Source organism: Paramisgurnus dabryanus, chromosome 3 (assembly GCF_030506205.2).
Source record: "Paramisgurnus dabryanus chromosome 3, PD_genome_1.1, whole genome shotgun sequence".
Lineage (NCBI taxonomy): Eukaryota > Metazoa > Chordata > Actinopteri > Cypriniformes > Cobitidae > Paramisgurnus > Paramisgurnus dabryanus.
This window is the reverse complement of record NC_133339.1, coordinates 32,063,894-32,081,838: the sequence shown is the minus strand read 5'-3', so window position 1 is coordinate 32,081,838 and position 17,945 is coordinate 32,063,894.

Genomic DNA, 17,945 nt, shown 5'->3' with positions numbered 1-17,945 from the left:
AATCCTATAGACCAGTGTTTCTCAAACTTTTTCAGCCCAAGGACCACTTTATCTTCCAATTTTTTTCTGAGGACCACCTGACAGAATCCCACTCTAACACGCCCCCAAAAAACAACAAAATAGGAAGGATAAGCTAAGTTTACATTTAATATGCAACTGTTTAAAGTCAAAAACTAATTTTTTAAACACAAATGCAATGCTATGTTCAGAAATTATTATACAGTATGAATTTTATTTCATTTGAACAAGTAAATGTGAAATGAGTTGCAGCTTAATATGAACAACAAACTGCACAACTCAACATACTATAACAGCCTAGGTCCCACTTAATGTCATTCCAAAGAGCCATTAGTTTAAAACTGAGATGGTGGGTATATGAAGTCTATGGTTGTAACTATGGTAACAATAAAATACTGAAGAAAAAAATGTCGCCTTAATGTCCAAAATCACTGAAATTACAGGGATTTTACACATGAAACAAAAACTAGTACATTACAAAACTAATAGATCTGTGGATTTTAGCTATTTTCAGTTGATGCTTGATCTTTTATTTTGACTCCTCTTTGGTTTAGCCAACCGATCCATTTTTACGTTAGTAAAACCGAAAGGCAAGAACTATCACAGTTTCGCAAGTGCATTAAAAATCTACTTAAATAAGTGACGATTGTATAAACACTTGCCTAGTTTAGGTCATCTTTTGGCGGACCACACTTTAAGAATTACTGGTGCTATTCACATAAACTCAATATTATTACTGTATGTAAACTCATTTTTATCTCTCTTAAGGAATTTTGCAGAAAAAACGTAAAAATCTCAATACAGTAGGGCTGCACAATTATGACAAAAATCATAATAGCTAATTATTCATCTTGATATTGTAATTACGATTATTATTGCCGATTAATAGATTTTTCATTGAAGTTTGAAATGTTTTATAACTTTCTTTGAAGCAGCTATGTAAATAACAAATAATTATGGGAGTTATGTTGTTAGTAAAAATACACGTCAACTTATCAATTTTAAAATCTCCACTGTATTTGGTGTCTAAACATACTGCTGAAACACACAGAAATGAGCACAAACAGCTGTTATTAAGGCTTTTGGGGATTATGTAATTGTTTCATCCGTAATTGTAATCCCAATTAGTTTTTCGGTTAATTGTGCCGCCCTACTGTACAGCATTACACTTTTTTTTTTAAATAGCTTGTTTGCATTAGTAAATCTTTTCAAGTAAATCTTTCCTCATCACTTAAAGCTCTCGGTAACACATGCCCCCAGCCTCTGGCACATGCCCCTGTTGTTTGTGTGGTCTGATTGTCATCAGTAATTGCCAGCATTTAAGCTCAGTAATAAGGACACCCGGGTTTTGTTTACAAGTAGACCTATAGGGGTGCATTCGGAGTGTAGCACATGTTAACAACACATGTAAAAATGCACGTTGGTGGGCATCTGCTATAGTGTTGGTAGATTATTACCAGTCAGAAGATGTACATTTTATTGCGCCAGGAAATTTGCTTTGCTAGTCTTTTCTGAAATTGCTCCTGCTCTCTAATGATTTGTGATATGAGGACAGAAGTGAGTAATATTTTGGAAGGAAATAGCGAAAAAAGTAAGTCATAAAGGAATAAGTGTAAGAGAGGATGTGTCTGCGTTAAGAGAGACTGTACATCATGAGTGTGAGGGAGTTAAAGCTTCAATTGTTTGACCTTCATCAAGATCAACATCAGAAGTGCAGCAGGGATTCATGCCAGCACAGACTGAAAATAATTTTATTTGGCTACATTAGATGGCTTCTAAATACAGTTCATACATTGTCTGTCTGTATGTTTGTTCCTGTAGCTCAAATGGTTAAGCATTGTTTTAGCAGCGCAAAAGATGATGGGTTCGATCCCAGGGAACATATTTTGATAAAATGTGTAGTTTGAATGTATTACAGTAAGTTGCATGTAAATATCTGTATTTGGCCAGACAGATGCTGTAGTCACTGAGATGCTTGAAGCACTTCATTTTCGCTTTTATTTGTTTTTCTATTCATCTTTCAACGTAAGATTTCTGGGTGGGTGAAAGATGTTTAAGAAAGCAATGGATGTAGATAGCAGATGACACAAACCATCTGTTTGCCCCTGCTGTTTAGACAGGATGTGATTTCGTAACTGTTGGACAGGTATCAAAGTGCTGGCCTCTGTACTGCCTGGCATCTGTGTAGGCAAGATGCTCAGTGTGTGCGTGTTTGTGTGTGTGTGTGTGTGTGTGTTAGACATAAACAAGCATACGCAATGAACTTTCAATAACTTTGCAAGAGTTCGGCCACCGTCCTCTGTTTGTCTGCCTTGAAACACCATCAATAAGTCCTGTCACTTAAAGATCCAAGATATTTACATGGTGACAAAAAGCAATTGCACCTCTCTATCTCTCTCTCTCTCTGTAACCCACACTAAATCTTTTGAGTCCGCACTGTTATATTTCTCTCTCTCACATATTTTGTTCCTCTTACCATCTCAGGTAGAGAATCTTCAAATATTCATGAACTTCTGGAATTACTGATGCAGCTTGTGAGTGTTTCCCGTGGGAGGTCTTCTGTGGTTTACGGGTTTCATTTAAGCAGCCTGTTTCGAAATGAAATGCTAGACAGTGTGAAAGTATGTGTGTTTGTCTTCTGAGCAGAAAGTCTCTTCTGAGGAGAGCGTTTGCTAGACACAGTTTATGAGATTCCATCTGCAGCCATTTTAACTGTATTAAATAACCACGAACAAGAAACTAAATGGATGTCCAGTGTTGTCATGGTTTAAAAAGCAATAAGACTAAAGAGGAATGTAAAGTTGATTGAATGGAATGTCATTCATACAGGACACCAATGCAATGAACTTAATGGAAAACACCACCGTTTTTTCATTATTTTACTATGTTCTTACCTCAATTTAGACAAATTAATACATCCCTATCTTTTTTCAATGCATGCACTTCATCTTTACACAGCGCATTGTGAAAGTGTTAGCATTTAGCCTAGCCCCATTCATTCCCAAACAGGGAAGCCACCAAACACTTCCATGTTTTTCCTATTTAAAGACAGTTACATGAATAGTTTGCGATTACATGAATACACGAGTAAGAATGGTAGCACAAAATAAAACGTGGTAATTTTTTTAAAGGATAAACATGAAAACTCTATTGTATGGCTGAAGATCACTTAGTTTGCAACATTTCGACCTGGGCGCGCCGTAACATCATCACTCCTGACTATTCCCCCTCTCGCTCAAACTTCCGTCAATATTACTGCACCTGAGGTCAAAGTGTTGCAAACTAAGTGCTCTTCCGCCATACAATATAGTTCTCTTTTTTATCTGCTTAAAAATTGCCACGTTTTATTTTGTGCCACCATACTTACTCATGTAACTACTCATGTAACAGTCTTTAAATAGGGAAAACATGGAAGTGTTTGGCGGCTTCTAAATTCATCCCTGTTTGGATCCTAAGGAATGAATGTGGCTTGGCTAAATGCTAACACATTTACAAAGCACTGTACAAAGATTGAGTGCACGCATTGAAAAAAGATAAGTATGTATCAATTCGTCTAAGATGAGGTAAGAGCAAAGTAAAATATTGAAAAACTGTGGTGTTTTCCTTTAAACACTCTGTTGACCCTAATCTAAACACCATCGCACATTCTCTTAACATTTAAGCAATATTGCACATAAACCTAAATCTTAATGGGGGTTGCATACCGTCTTTTGTTTTTCATTTTTATTTAACAATAGGTGACGGTTGGTAAATCCATTTTCTTCAATCTGTTATTTGGTATGTGATTGCATCTACCTGAATGCTTTTGCTTCTCATCCTGTGTGCAACCCCCTCCCTCATTAAGCAGCACCAGAGCACATTTTTAATATCTAGCTCATAATGTTAAACTTTACCTAGCATTTGAATTTGCTTCAGAAATCATTTGTAACCACTCATAGCTTTCCAACATGTACACGTACAATAGTAATACCTGACAGTTGCATCAGGAAGTTGGGATTGCACTATGAATAATTTAAGATCTAATTGATGCAGTGGTATTCACAGTGTTCAGTGTGTAGTATGTGTGAGAGGATTCCTCCTTGTTTCAAAGAAGCCCAATACCAAAGTATCTATTAGTGGCTATATAATTTCCTCTGATCTTTGTATTTAAGGTGTATGAAGCTGTATTGATTTTTCTCTATTTCAGTTTTCTGCTTCTCTCTCTGTTTGACACATGTGATATTGCTTTCTCTCCTCCGCTCTTTTCCTCTGTCTCTCTGGATTATTCCTTCCATCCTTCTCTTTGTTCAAAGTGCATTCTATTACATCCACGGTCCACCCACTTTTCAACATCGGGCCGAGCCAAAGATCCTGCTGTTCTTCACGTGACTGTAAACTGTGTTGCTGTATCTGTTTTTCATGCATGGGAGAACCTTGTATTAGCAACACACAAGTCACACTTACAAAATGTAAAGCATGCAGTGGAAGTTGCTTTGTAATGTGATGCACTCCATCAGCTCTGGCCTCAAGCTAGCACCGTGTTCTGGTGAATAAAGCCTTGCATTTCTATGCCTTGCCTGTCTGTTTTATGAAAGTGATGAGTTATTGTTGTACACCCGTGAGGCTGCTGGAAGTGTTTAAGGCTGAAGTGTGTAATTTTTGCAGCACTTGTGTCACCAAATGGAAATGCAAAAACAGTGAGTGAGAGTTTTCTTAAGCAGTCCCCTAAAATGCTACTACTACTCATCAAACAAAAACAAAAAATGAACCCACCAATTTACATTGTGTCAAATCAATGATTTAAAGCAGCTGTGTGTACGTTTTTGCCTGTTTAAAATCAAGAAAAACTATAAAATGTTTGTTCACACATCTGTTTCTCTGACAAAACAATGCTGTATCCAGTTATTATCTTTCTGAAATAGTATTAAGTAGTCAGAATATCTGTTTTTGTTTTGGTCTGTATCCTGCCACTACCAATTAAGCCAAATTGGACCACTTGGTTACCAGTTATCATGGTTGCTTAAATGAGACCAATGCACCATATATGCGACCCCCCGGTGGATGCAGCCTTCGAAGTGAGGTATTAATATCCACTAGTGATGCAACAATACACTTGGTTCACGGTTCAATACAATTTTCGGTTCTTGTCCGCGGTTTTCGGTTTAGTTTCGGTTCTGATGCCTTGGCCTATTAAAGTGTTTTTTAATTATTCTTTGCTTGCGTAACAGGAACAGTGAGATGTTAAGAAGCAAAAATACTGGTTTAAATTGCAGTTCTCTTTATTTTATGTAAATGCAAAAATCATCATACACATTTCTAGCATGGGCGTCGGAAGCAAATGAAAAGTGGGTGGGTCCCCACATAACAAATGTACCTCGCAAATATTAACAATACGTGAAGACGTTCAACTCTGTAATATCGCAAATGAAAAGTAATTGGCTTCTGTAAAAAAAAACTTGAAAATTATCCAGCGATCGTGCCATAATCAAAATAATCTATTTTACAGCAGTAATAATATTTTAACAAGTAGCCTATACTTTTAACGTTTGAAAGGAACCACATTTAGTGCTGTGTTAATTATCATTAAAAGCAAAACGGGAGTCTCTGTGCCTCCGCGACAGATGCAATTCTTCTGGCATCTCTTCTCATCATCTCCTCTTTTTTTCTTCTGTGTCTTGAACTTGGGGCTCGAGTCCGACCTAAGGTTCGAGCTGCCTTTAAGAACAGCAAGATAAGTTCGTTTACCGTTAATATTAAGACTAAATAGGCAGGCAAACTCGTGAAACAATGAAAGTAAAATAATCCGCTTTAATATGGTTTTACACGTCTCTAGAAATTATACTATAAATAAAGCAGTTATTAATTTTCCTAATGCATGGTTGTTTGACATTTCCTTCTGTTTAAAACGTTATACATTTGGCAAAGGAGGTTTTTCAGCACTTTGTTCGAACAGCAACTCAGCATCCACTCACCCCCGCGAATTATGTTTAAAAGCTGAAACGGGTCCGCGGTGTAAAAAAAGCAAAGGTTAGGGATCCCTGCTCTAGTGGAATGGATTTGGACTAACAGCGCTTTGATAAGTGAACAGACAAATGCGCTAAATTAGAGAAAAAGTGGGTGGGTCCATTATCATTGGTCTTAAAAAGTGGGTGGGTCCTGTCCTACCCACGTATAATGGTTCCGACGCCCATGATTTCTAGTGTATTGATACAATAATGTAAGATATAATTAAATAAAGATTTATTAAAATGATATCCTATTTAAACTGGGGAACATGGGAATTCATTACATTACATAAATTGGCCATTTTATATACCTGTACTTAGTAAATTAAACTTTACATTGTAAATTGAGGCTATACCTTACTGCACCACTGTTAAATCCAACATCATGCTGTCTGTGTAGAAACCAAAAATGCGTTCCTCAATCAAGATTACTGGAGAGATTTATTTTAGCATCATGCGCATTCTCTTCTTGAGTTGAACTTTTTCAACGGAAGACGTGTTTGAGGCAAATAACGCGTGTTTGCATCAATAACAAGCCCAATTTGCGTCACTCGCATTGCCCCACGCAAATTTGCATCTTTACATTGATGTTGTATACAATCTACACGTGCAAATAATTAATCCACGTCAGATTTAAAAGACAGTGGTGCCGCTTTTTTTGTTGTCGTACTTCTGATGGGTGTGTGTGCGCGAATTAAATCTGACACCAGCATTGCAAGCAGAGTTCAAGCAGAGTTAACGCAGCTAGCGCACAGTGACTGGATATCAACTCGATGTGGCGTTTAAGCATGCAGATCAAGCGGGCGCGCACAGTAACAAAAGTGCAGGGAATATAAAACTGACAGATTTGGATGGATAAAAAAACGCAATTCACATGCGCATATTGGACCGTGGGGGTTGAACCGAACGGTTCAATATTATATTTAGAATTGTGGCATCCCTAATATCCACACAAACGTAAAATGTAGCAGATAAATGTATGCATTTCATTATCCTGCATGTGTCTGGCAACTGAAGGGGGGAAGAGAATAAACTGTCACCAATATTGTGAATTTAGACTGTAATACGAAGTAATACACAAGATGTCAATGTTACATACAGCTCCTTTAATGATGACACCATAGAGCAATGGTTTATACTTTGTAAGGGAATTAGTTTGAATGGCTTACTTATAGTTGCCTTACTTAAATTATAGTAACAGTAAAAAATAATTTTATCTTATAAAACAATAGAGAACATTGTATTAGCTTACAGGCATTGTAGGCCATTTGGTCAAGAAACATTTGTTGTTACAGTATGCTGGTTGAAGATCTTTTCACATCCTGATAGCAGTCACTAAGTAAAGTGGACTAAATACATTTTTATAAATATATATTTTCTGTGAAAGGAGCAAGACCATAAAATATTGGCTTAATCATTGCATTTAATCAGGTATGATGATTTTATTAAAGCAATGTTTTGGTATTTATGCTAGGATCATTGGGTTAGTTTTGATTGTTATGCAGATCTGGCAACCCTGCATGTTTCATTACACCATGCAGACCAGCGAGACTAGAAGGCAAAAAGCAACTGCCTTACTTTCCGCAAAAACTAAAACGGCTATGAAGAAAAGCGTCTGGATCAAGAAATAGCTAAAAGCTAAGTTTATGTATTTTAAAGGAGATGTGGCTTTAAAGAGTACTCCGAAGGGACGGTGGGATCTTATGGTTCAAAGCTAGTTTTCCATGGCTAGCCTTTCTGAAATGCCTACCCTACCTTTAAAAACACAAACCAAGTTCCTTATAGGTGTGAGGAATAATATGAATCAGATTGGATTTCTGTTATTAGTTAAAATCAAAATTGCAAATGTACATACAATAAAGGTTAAAGGTGATCTAATAATTGTTAATTAATTGGATATGCTTTTTTAACAGAAAAGATGTTTATACACACACAAAAATGCATACACATGCACCCATGGGAATGATGATACATACACAGACTTTCACACAACATTTCAAGAAACTGACTGCCACAGCCGCACAGGCACACTTTCTATTAGCTGTAATCAGCATATTATTGCTTATTTCCCTGCGTGCACATACACACACACTCGCGCGCGCACACACACACAGACACACTCGCGCACTCACACATGGCATGGCACAGTCTCATAATCACTTTAATTGGAGGCAGTAGAAAGGAGGTAATTTGGCAGCAAGCGGAAGAGTGGAGAATGAGGGAGAGAGTGAAAAAAGAGATAAAAAGGGCAGGATTGAAGGCCCGTGTTTACTGAGCGACTGATGACTGGCTTTTGGCTGGTGTTTTTGTTGATGTGTTTTCGGTATTGTCTCTGGAGTTGAATAGAGGTTAATTCAGCGATTGAAAAGCAAGGATTGACCTTTACTACGCATTTGTGGCGTGTGAACTGTCATTTTACTGTACAGATTCTGTTGCTGGATTATATCCCCAACATTTTGCATTGCATCCTAGTAAAATATTTTGATCTAAGGGGGCATTTCCCCCAAAATTAAATATTTTCCTCCATTTTTGTCATGTGTGGGAAAAGAAATGAAAGAAGTGCTTCTGTACCCTCTAGTGCACGTCTTTATCTGGATCTTGAATAGGCCTGCTCTGAATAGTGCAGATGTATGTGTATGTGTGTGTTTATGAGGCATTTTATATATACAATTATGCATCACCACCACTGGCCCGTCCCAAAACATGCGCACACATACATCGGGGTATGGTGCAGTATATATGTGTATTGGAACCGAGAGCTATATCAGCCATCACTGTGGGATGTTTTTGGACTGATAGTGATGATGCAGGATGACTACCTGCTGTTTGGGCTGAAAGAGGATGACTTTTGTACACCCGGTTTGTCTCCATGCAGTAAGTTTTCACCAGGCTGCGTCTGGATCTGATCCAGGCTTTTGGAAGTTGCTGTTATCCTGTTGGTTGTATTTGCTGCAGATTGTCTTGGACTGAGTTTAAATGTGAAAGATTATTTTTAATTCACCGAAGCTTTTAATGCCGACAGCGACTGTTTTTCTGCTCTCTGCTGTTCACATTAGATTGCGCTACTGTATGTTTGGATTGCAAAGGCGAAGGAATGAAAAGCTTTTGTCTTTTTTTAATTGTTTACTTACATCATTAGCGAGCCTAAGATAAATGCTGTGCTCCGTGCCATTTTCCTGATGTGTGCGTGCGTTTCCATGTGGTGCAGCTTGCATATTTGATGTAATATAAACTCCTCGTAGGGGTTTTGTAATTAGTAATTGTGCGTTATATAGACAAATAAAGGTTGTTATTTAGTAAACAATATAGTGAAAATGATTTGTAATATCAAGGGGGCTTTAAATGTGCCTCAGAAAAACATCTATTTTTAAAAACGAAGGATTAGGAAAAAATCTGTGACCTGACTTATGGATGATGTCTTTTGATGCCAATAGTTCCTCTTCACATATACACTATGGCCTTTGACAGCACAGGCCAATTCATGCAGCACATCAGAGAAGTAAAGCCAGAGCAAAGTATCATGGGAAACCATGGGCGTAACAGTCTACTGCTAGTCGTCTTGCTGTACTGTCTGAATGTAAGAATGGTTTCTCTTATTATTTTACATCCATTTACTGTGAGTTTTATATTATATCGCTGGGGACGCTTGTTGTATAAGCTATAAAATTCACTCACATGTGAACTCTGAACAAAAGCTGTTCTTTCTAAAGCGCATGATGAACTTTTCTCATCGCAGCAGATGTTGTGAACCTGACACCGGCTGCAGTATTGTAAATTCTTTCATTAGGCATTGGGTGGGAGGTTGCATAAAATAACCAAGCATTTTTAGGTTCTGTCAGAGCCTGTGATTTTAAGAGGTCTATGCTAACTTATTATATGTTATTCGCCTATCATGTTCTCTGTGGTCTATCCGGGCTTTGAGTCATGAGTCATGCTTTAGTTTTTTAAGCATTGTGCAGCAGGAAACAGGCTGGTCATGACTGTCAGGGAGAATTACCTAGCAAAAGAAGATTTCACTAATGTTCCTTCACCTAAATTCCCTATAGCTGAGATTTCTGTGCTTTGTAAAATGCAAGGAGTGAGCTAATCAGGTGGGGATTTCATGTAGTTTTGAAGTTTCACAGATTCATGAAGGCTAAGTGATTTAATGTAATGTGACACGGACGGTGTATTAAATGGATTGTATGGGCAATTCGGTGGTTATGCAGATTATAGTATTGGTGTCCAAATCACCGCGCACAAACTGTCTGATGTATATTATGACAAACCTGAAAGCACTTTCTCAATGTGACAGGTAGGAGTTTTTTCTTACAATCCGAAGTTGTGTTTATAAGGTGTACGGTTGAAGTAATCTGCAGTGCGGTTGAGACCTTTGATCTTATTTCCAATGTTGTTTTGTAACTCATTCACACATGTTTCCAGCCCTGTCATTGTAGGAATTTTCACTGAAAAGTTAATCTGTTGTTTCATAGTAAGAAAATTACATTTTCTATTACATACGAGAGGTGCACTGTAGTTGAAGTATACTTGTATTTTTGTAATAATCGTATTTTATCATTTTTTTTGGAAGCATACATTACAAAGCGTATTATTATAATTTTTACTCCACTACTTTTTAAGTTTTTGTTTTACACTTAATATTTAAGTTCATTTTACAGCAAGTACTTTCTTACTTTTACTTAAGAAAGCATACAATTGCAATTAGGTATTAAAGGGGTCATATTATGAGATTTTTTAAAGATGTAAAATAAATCTTTGGTGTCCCCAGAGTGCGTATGTGAAGTTTTAGCTCAAAATACTCCACAGATAATTAAGTAAAGCATGTTAAAATTGCCACTTTGTAGGCTTGAGCAAAAGTGTGCCGTTTTTGGGTGTGTCCTTTAAAATGCAAATGAGCTGATGAAATGCAAACACTGATCACAATGATAGTGGTTTGTTGTAATTGAAACTCAGTTGTGCTGTCAATTATTTTTTTTTATCTCTGTCTCTTTCCCTCTTTACTAAATGACAGTGCCATGGTTGGTTTTTAGAGGCAATATTATTGTAATTGGCCTTGCTACCTACCTAACAAAACATGCGAAATCTGAATGACCTCATTTTTCGCATGCTTGCAGAAAATGGCTTACCCGAACTAAGTTACGTGGTTGATATTTTTCACGTTTTCTAGGTTGATAGAAGCAGTGGGACCCAATTATAGCACTTAAACATGGAAAAAGTCAGATTTTTATGCTATGACCCCTTATAAATAATTTTATATGCAATAGAAAGGGATGAACAGTATGATTTTATGCTTTATAATGTAGTGAAGTAAAACTTCCCCAAGACAAACACTCTTATAAAGTACAGATTCTTGTAAATTGTAACTAAAATACTTAGGTAGTGTCCAACTTTGTTACATACCTACCTATAACCCTAATGCTGCGTTTACACCAGACGCGGTAGAGGCGGCAAGCGCAAGTGATTTCAATGTTAAGTCAATGTGAAGACGCGTGTTCGCGCGAATTGAGCGTATGGGGCGATCAGCGTGAATGGTGCTTTTTGTGCATTTTGCGTTTGATGAATTTGAAGGCTGACGCCCTTGAAAAATGTGAACTTAACCAATCAGGAGCCTGCTTGCTGCTGTGGCGGCAGCCCCGCCAGGAGTCACTCATTCAGCATGAAGGCTTGATATTGTCCTTGTGCAGTCACCCGGAGCTATACGACAGAAGTTCTTATTTCTATAGAGACAGGAATAAAAAGGACCTCGCTTGAAAGAGTGTCAGTGAGGACATTGGGCAACCTGGTAAGTTGTAAATACACATTTCACTTTTGAGTCACATGATGTTTATCGACCCGTGCCGTTTATTTTCCCCCTATAGTAAGGTGACTAAACACAAACTGGTAACTCTCTCGATAAATGCACAATCAACATCAGCCATCCTGCAAACAGACAACCGCAAAGCACTTGCCCCTCCCACAAGATGCGGATTTGGCTTCTGATGCGCATCAAATGCTTGCTTTTTCCGCGCCTCTACTTCACTCTAGACTCGCAAATGCATTCAAACTGTTCAAGTGGCAAACTAGGCCTGGTAGACGCGATCTTGACGCCTAAAACACGGTTGGTGTAAACGCATCATAAACCTAACATTTTACATTTTTATAGAAAAACTTTCATTTTGTCATTGTTTAACACCTACTTAATTTTAGGGAACATTAATTGTTTAATTAATTGTTAATGGTTTGAAATGACATGGTTGGGGGGGTGGTCTAAAGCTATTTCATGCATTCTGACTTATTAACACTGTTAAAGGGTTGGATTTTTCATGCTGAACATAGGCAAAGTAGGCGTATAACAGAATATTTATTTTCTGAATGCACTTTGCCAGGTTCGTACAAGTTTCTGAAAGTTTTTTTTTTTAAACAAGAGAGATTCATACATAACAATCTTTGCTTGCACTTGTTTCTATGTTAGATTGATAAATGAGGTTCAATGTGTATAATGTGTAATAACTGGCTCACGCTGTTGTTGATTTTTTTTTTGTTTATCCTGAAGATATTGGGTAAAAAAGCTTAATCTATTTTAAATCGACATCTTAATTGCCCAAGTCAGATGCAAGGCTTGAAGGTCGCGAAAACACTTGTGCAACTTTCTATGAACTCTTTGCCTCTTTTCAGCATAATGACTCATGAAAGTATGCCACAGCGTTAAACTGTTCAGTGTCTATCTATAGCAATGTGCATGGCGTTCTGTGTGAACGACAGCTGGAGAAAATTAACAAGCACTCGAAAATCAAAAGTCCCCATCCATCTTTTCTCCTCAAGACTCTTTTTCCGTTTCTCTGCCATTTTCCGGATGAGTGACAGATTGAAAAGATCCAGAGATTACTTATTCTTTGTCCCCAAAGCGAATTGAAAACAAAGCAAAGGAGGTGGAGGGAAAATGAAAGGAGAAATATTTGGTTGGGCGGAGGTGGAAGAGCGGGGGGTGGAGGGTGCAGAAATATGTGTGATAGAGATAAGAAAGATAAAGATGAAGAGGTGGTGAGGTCTTTTTTGATACAGAGATACCATTTACTAGAAATAAAAAGACAGAGAGAAAAGCTGGAAAAGAAAGGATCGATCAGATACATGTGTTTTGTTTAATTCGAACAGATCCCGGTCTTAAATTCACAGAAAATGCAATGATCAAACAGACTTTTTTTTATCTCACAGAGGACCTGAAAACATCTCTGATGTTTGATTTACCCAAAAATTACTGTTTTCGAAGTTGAACAGAACCAGAGCTCTTGTAAAACACTTTAAATTCTGCACTTTTGTAGCACTTCAATTATGATTTTATTCATTTCAAGTCTTTTGCGCCAAAAAGTCGTTATTTCGTTTTATTTTCTACCCACTCTCTGAATTCAATAGGCTAAGAAAATAGGCTTTTTTGTACTTTTAACACTTAAATTACCTCTTATAAGTGGCCACCTCTTCACATGTGAAATTACTAACAGTGGGTCTTATGCAGTTAGTAGTTTCCAATCTTTCAATATTTTATTTGCCAACCTGAAATACACTGGGACATGTTCACTCCATACTAAACATTCAGGTTGGATTGATATTATCATCATGTGCTGTCATACAACAGGGTTCCCATGGGTCCTTGAAATTCTTGAAAGTTTGTGAATCTGGGAAAAAAAATTCAAGGCCATGGGAAGTTTTTGAAAATATACATACATAGATACAGGTCATTGAAAGTGCTTGAATCTATTTTATGCAAGAAGTTTTCTGGAAACAAATCCATATTATTCCCTGTGTAGTGTCAGATAATATCATAAAAATTCTGGACTTTTTAAGCACACATGCTAAACTGTTCGCTTTAAATGCTTATATCTTCTATATGTGAATGTTGATTCATACCAAAATGCTTTTTTTGCATAATTGTGTTTGACACATGAAAACGTCTCGGGTTATGTTTGTAACTGTTGTTCCTTGAAAGGGAACAAGACGCTGCGTCTCCCTTGCCATACTTCCTGCGTCCCTGTAACGCCATCTTTGGCAATATTTCAGATAGCGATATACTTCCTGGCTCCCGCGTCACCATGTCTTTGTTGTTAAGCCTCACCATTGGTTGAATTTGATATACACATTTAGATGCACTTACCACTGGAGGCATCCCCAAAGTGTCACTGCAGTGACGCAGCGCGAGTTCACTCGAAAGGGAACTGTAACAATGTATCTTAAAAGGTAACATGATGTAACCTTGCTCTCACTTGAAATGTGTCCCCACATTTAGTCCTTTAATTTGAGGGTATTGGACCTGGAAAGTCCTTGAAAGGTCCTTGAATCTAAAGTTAACTAAGGTGTGGGAACCCTGATACAAAAATGACCTTCCACAACATTTGTTAACTAGAATAATATACTGAAGTATTATTGCCTTCCTCTAATATTAAGAAATATATATTATGGTATACTTATTTAACATGAATTCACTGTTATTACATGTTGTCTACTGAGTATCTTATAAGTCATATGTACAACCAAGTAAATAGCCAAATGAATGGCCAATATTTGCACCATCATTTTATATACATAGTCTGAAGTAAGCAGTAAGCTTTCTGTCATGTAGACTGGTTTATTTAAAAAAAAGCAAAATCCTTACATTCATTATACAGATATTGCTGTTTTAAGTGGCTTGAAAAGTGCATGGAATAATGCAGGGAATTGAAGGGCGGGTGAAGGACAGCTCTGCTTGTCCCACTGAGTGCAATCATCCGATTTTTACATCATACCTACCCACCCACTGTCTGAATGCTTATCATTCGATATTCCATCAGATTTCCAGTTTTTATACTCGTTCATGCCCCATGGCAAAATGCTTGTTATCCATAAACAAGCATTTTTTATTTCCCTTGGAGCACTGTGGTATTTTAAGACATGCAGTGCATATTAAATAAGCTTTAGGCATTGATTTTGTCAAGATCTTTTCTAGATCTGTTTACATTGAGAGTGAAGTGGGTGCTGTCCATGGTTCTGAAACACTGGGCTAACCTGAAACTGTCCTTGGTGCTGAAAAAATAACTCCCTATAACCATACAGCTTGTATTTACTGCTTGCTATTTATTGAAGCTGTCTAAAATTATACAGACTGTGGTTTTGTTGCTGTTCTGTATTCATCCATTTTCTCTTCTAAAACGCTTTACTTAAAGTTTATTTTGTTCAGTATTTATCCACAATAGAGTCTATGTCATGTCCTCCCTTACAGTAAGATACTGTATCTGTGCATGTTTGCATTTAGCCATTGCATGATGCTTGCCACAGCGAGGCGCTGTATGTTGCTGCGAAACCCCTCCCTTTTTCCACAGACTCTCTCTTTTAGTTTTTCCACCGTCATCTCTTCCGCTTCATGACCGGTGGGTCTAATCAAATCATCACGGCCACACAACTGTGCCGCCTCCTGCTCTCTTTCTCTCCATTCCTGTCTCTCTTGTGTTCATGCTGTCCAGCTTCTTCTTCTGGGTTCCTTCTCTCTTGTTCTGAATCTGGGTCATTTACTCTACCGTGACGGACAGTCTCCCATTATCGCCCTCTTCACCTCTCTTGCCCAAAGCAAGAGAGCGACATTAAGAAAGGAGAAAGCAGGTGAGAGGGGGCTAAGAGATGACAGGAAGTCACAGAGCGTCCCAGTTGCCGGAATGCATGCTCTGATTGGCTGCTTGTCCGCTGGTGTCAGATTCTGCCCTCTTCACATGTTCACGCATTAACATCATCCTCACATGAGTGTAACACTGTAATGCACACACACACAAACACACACAGATGCATGATTGCCGCTGGATACTGCTGAAATAATGGCTTGTTTTGATTGTTTTTGCACGTCTCCCTCTAAAGCTAATGGACTAAGCATTGTCATTTTCGCTTCGAATGAGTAAGTGACATAAAGTCTATAAGAATGCCTGCTCCTTATGCAGTCTTATGCATGTGTGTGATTATAGCTTCATTCTGTTGTGTCAAACTGACAAGCATGTTGATCTTTGAAGCTCTTAGTTTAGTGTCTGCATATAAGCTTTCGCATTTGTATTTGTGTGTCAGGCTTTCTTTATCTATTCTCTTCCATTCGTTTTCTGTCACTCATCAGATAATCTTTCTGCAATATTTTCCTTTTCTCCTCTAAATTTCTCTGTTCTCTTAGTTTTATGGCTGTCACTTCTGCTTCTTCTGGCAATAGTTTTTTACAACAGTTATTTAAACAAATGTATTGTATGTCTTTATTTGAAGAGTTTGGATCCAAAACGCAATAAATCCACTTTGACTAATTTTGATAAAAACGTGTTTTCAATACCAAGAAAGTGACGAGATGAAAACCACTATTTTCTGTTACGCTACAAACTTTCACATAACATCTTTAGGCTATAAAAACATAAAAAATTCAAATCCATAATTTGATTTTCAAAGATGTAATACAAAAACAGATAATTTTTTCCTTCAAAATGCTATAAATCTATTGAATCAATATATAAATGTGCATTCATCTTTGCCATGTTATATTCATTTAGTTGACTAGTGGTATACACTGATTAAAAAAATAAATATTAACAGCATTAATGAAAACACTTACTTTTCATATTAAGAACACTGTCATTGTTGCAGTTATACTTGAGACGTCGTTGCTGAACTTTTTTGACAGCGATCAGCTGCAAAATGTTTTGGTCCTGCTCGATTTTTGTTGGCTTTGCATAAAATAATGAAAAGTTTTTCATAAGATCCCCTGCGGTCAATGTGTTAGCATGACAGAAGCTTGATGCTGTCGTGTGAGATAGAGCAACAGCTGTCATTTTTCTGTCTCCCGAGTGCCTCTCGCGTAAATTATTAAATTTTGATGGCTTACATTTCTTTTCCATCACAGAAAACCACCACAGGTTTATCAATGCCATCAAAGTATTATTTTTTGTTTGTTTGTTTGTTGATCATGAAGTAAAAAGTAGATGAGGAAAACTAGGATTCCGTGTGTATTCAACGTGCCGGCATTGTTGTTTACAATGTGTGGAATGGTGCGCTGTGATTGGTAAAGCGGATTTATTGCATTCTGCAGAGAAAGAGGACTGGCGTTTATTGCGTTTTGGGAAAAAATTGGGAAAAAACTTGACCGATATTATATTTTGCGTAAAATTAAGAATTTACTTTTAAATATTGACCTAATACAATACTGATTTTGGCGTTAACCCCCTTTTTTAAATGGCGTTTATGCATTTTGGAACCAAACGCTTTGTTTGTTTTTCCATACTTATGATTTAAATATTAATTTGAATATTTTAAGAATAAATTAATGTAATATGTCTGAACTGTTCTGCAATAACATGTATTGTTGCTGAGAAACCAAGCAAACCTTTTAAATTAGTACACTCTAAAAAAACAAACGGTGCTATATAGCACCAAAACAGTTGCTTTGGATCGTAACGATAGAAGAACCATTTTAGTGCCATATAGCACCGGTGAAGAACCAGTGAAGCACCAGTGAAGCACCAGTGAAGCACCAGTGTAGAACCATATAGGGGCCATATAGCACCACATATGGTTCTACATAGCACTATATGGTTCTACACAGGTGCTTCACTGGTGCTTCACTGGTGCTTCACTGGTTCTTCACCGGTGCTATATGGCACTAAAAATGGTTCTTCTATCGTTACGATCCAAAGCAACTGTTTTGGTGCTATATAGCACTGTTTGTTTTTTAGAGTGTACGGTTTCTAGTTTGAGAAATGTTTTTTTTTTTAAACATCCAGATGAAGATAATAGTTTTGGTGGGTTGAGTGTGAGGCTACTCTAGTTGGCTAACTGATTAGACTCTGTGCTTGTGTTTGTGTAATTTGGCACAACTGTTTTGAGCAGTCCAGGTTTATGTGTGTCAAATGCAGCTCTTTGAGGATTTTACAATGTTAGTATCACCATTGTTTCACTCAAAGCTAAGGTGTAAATGTGCTG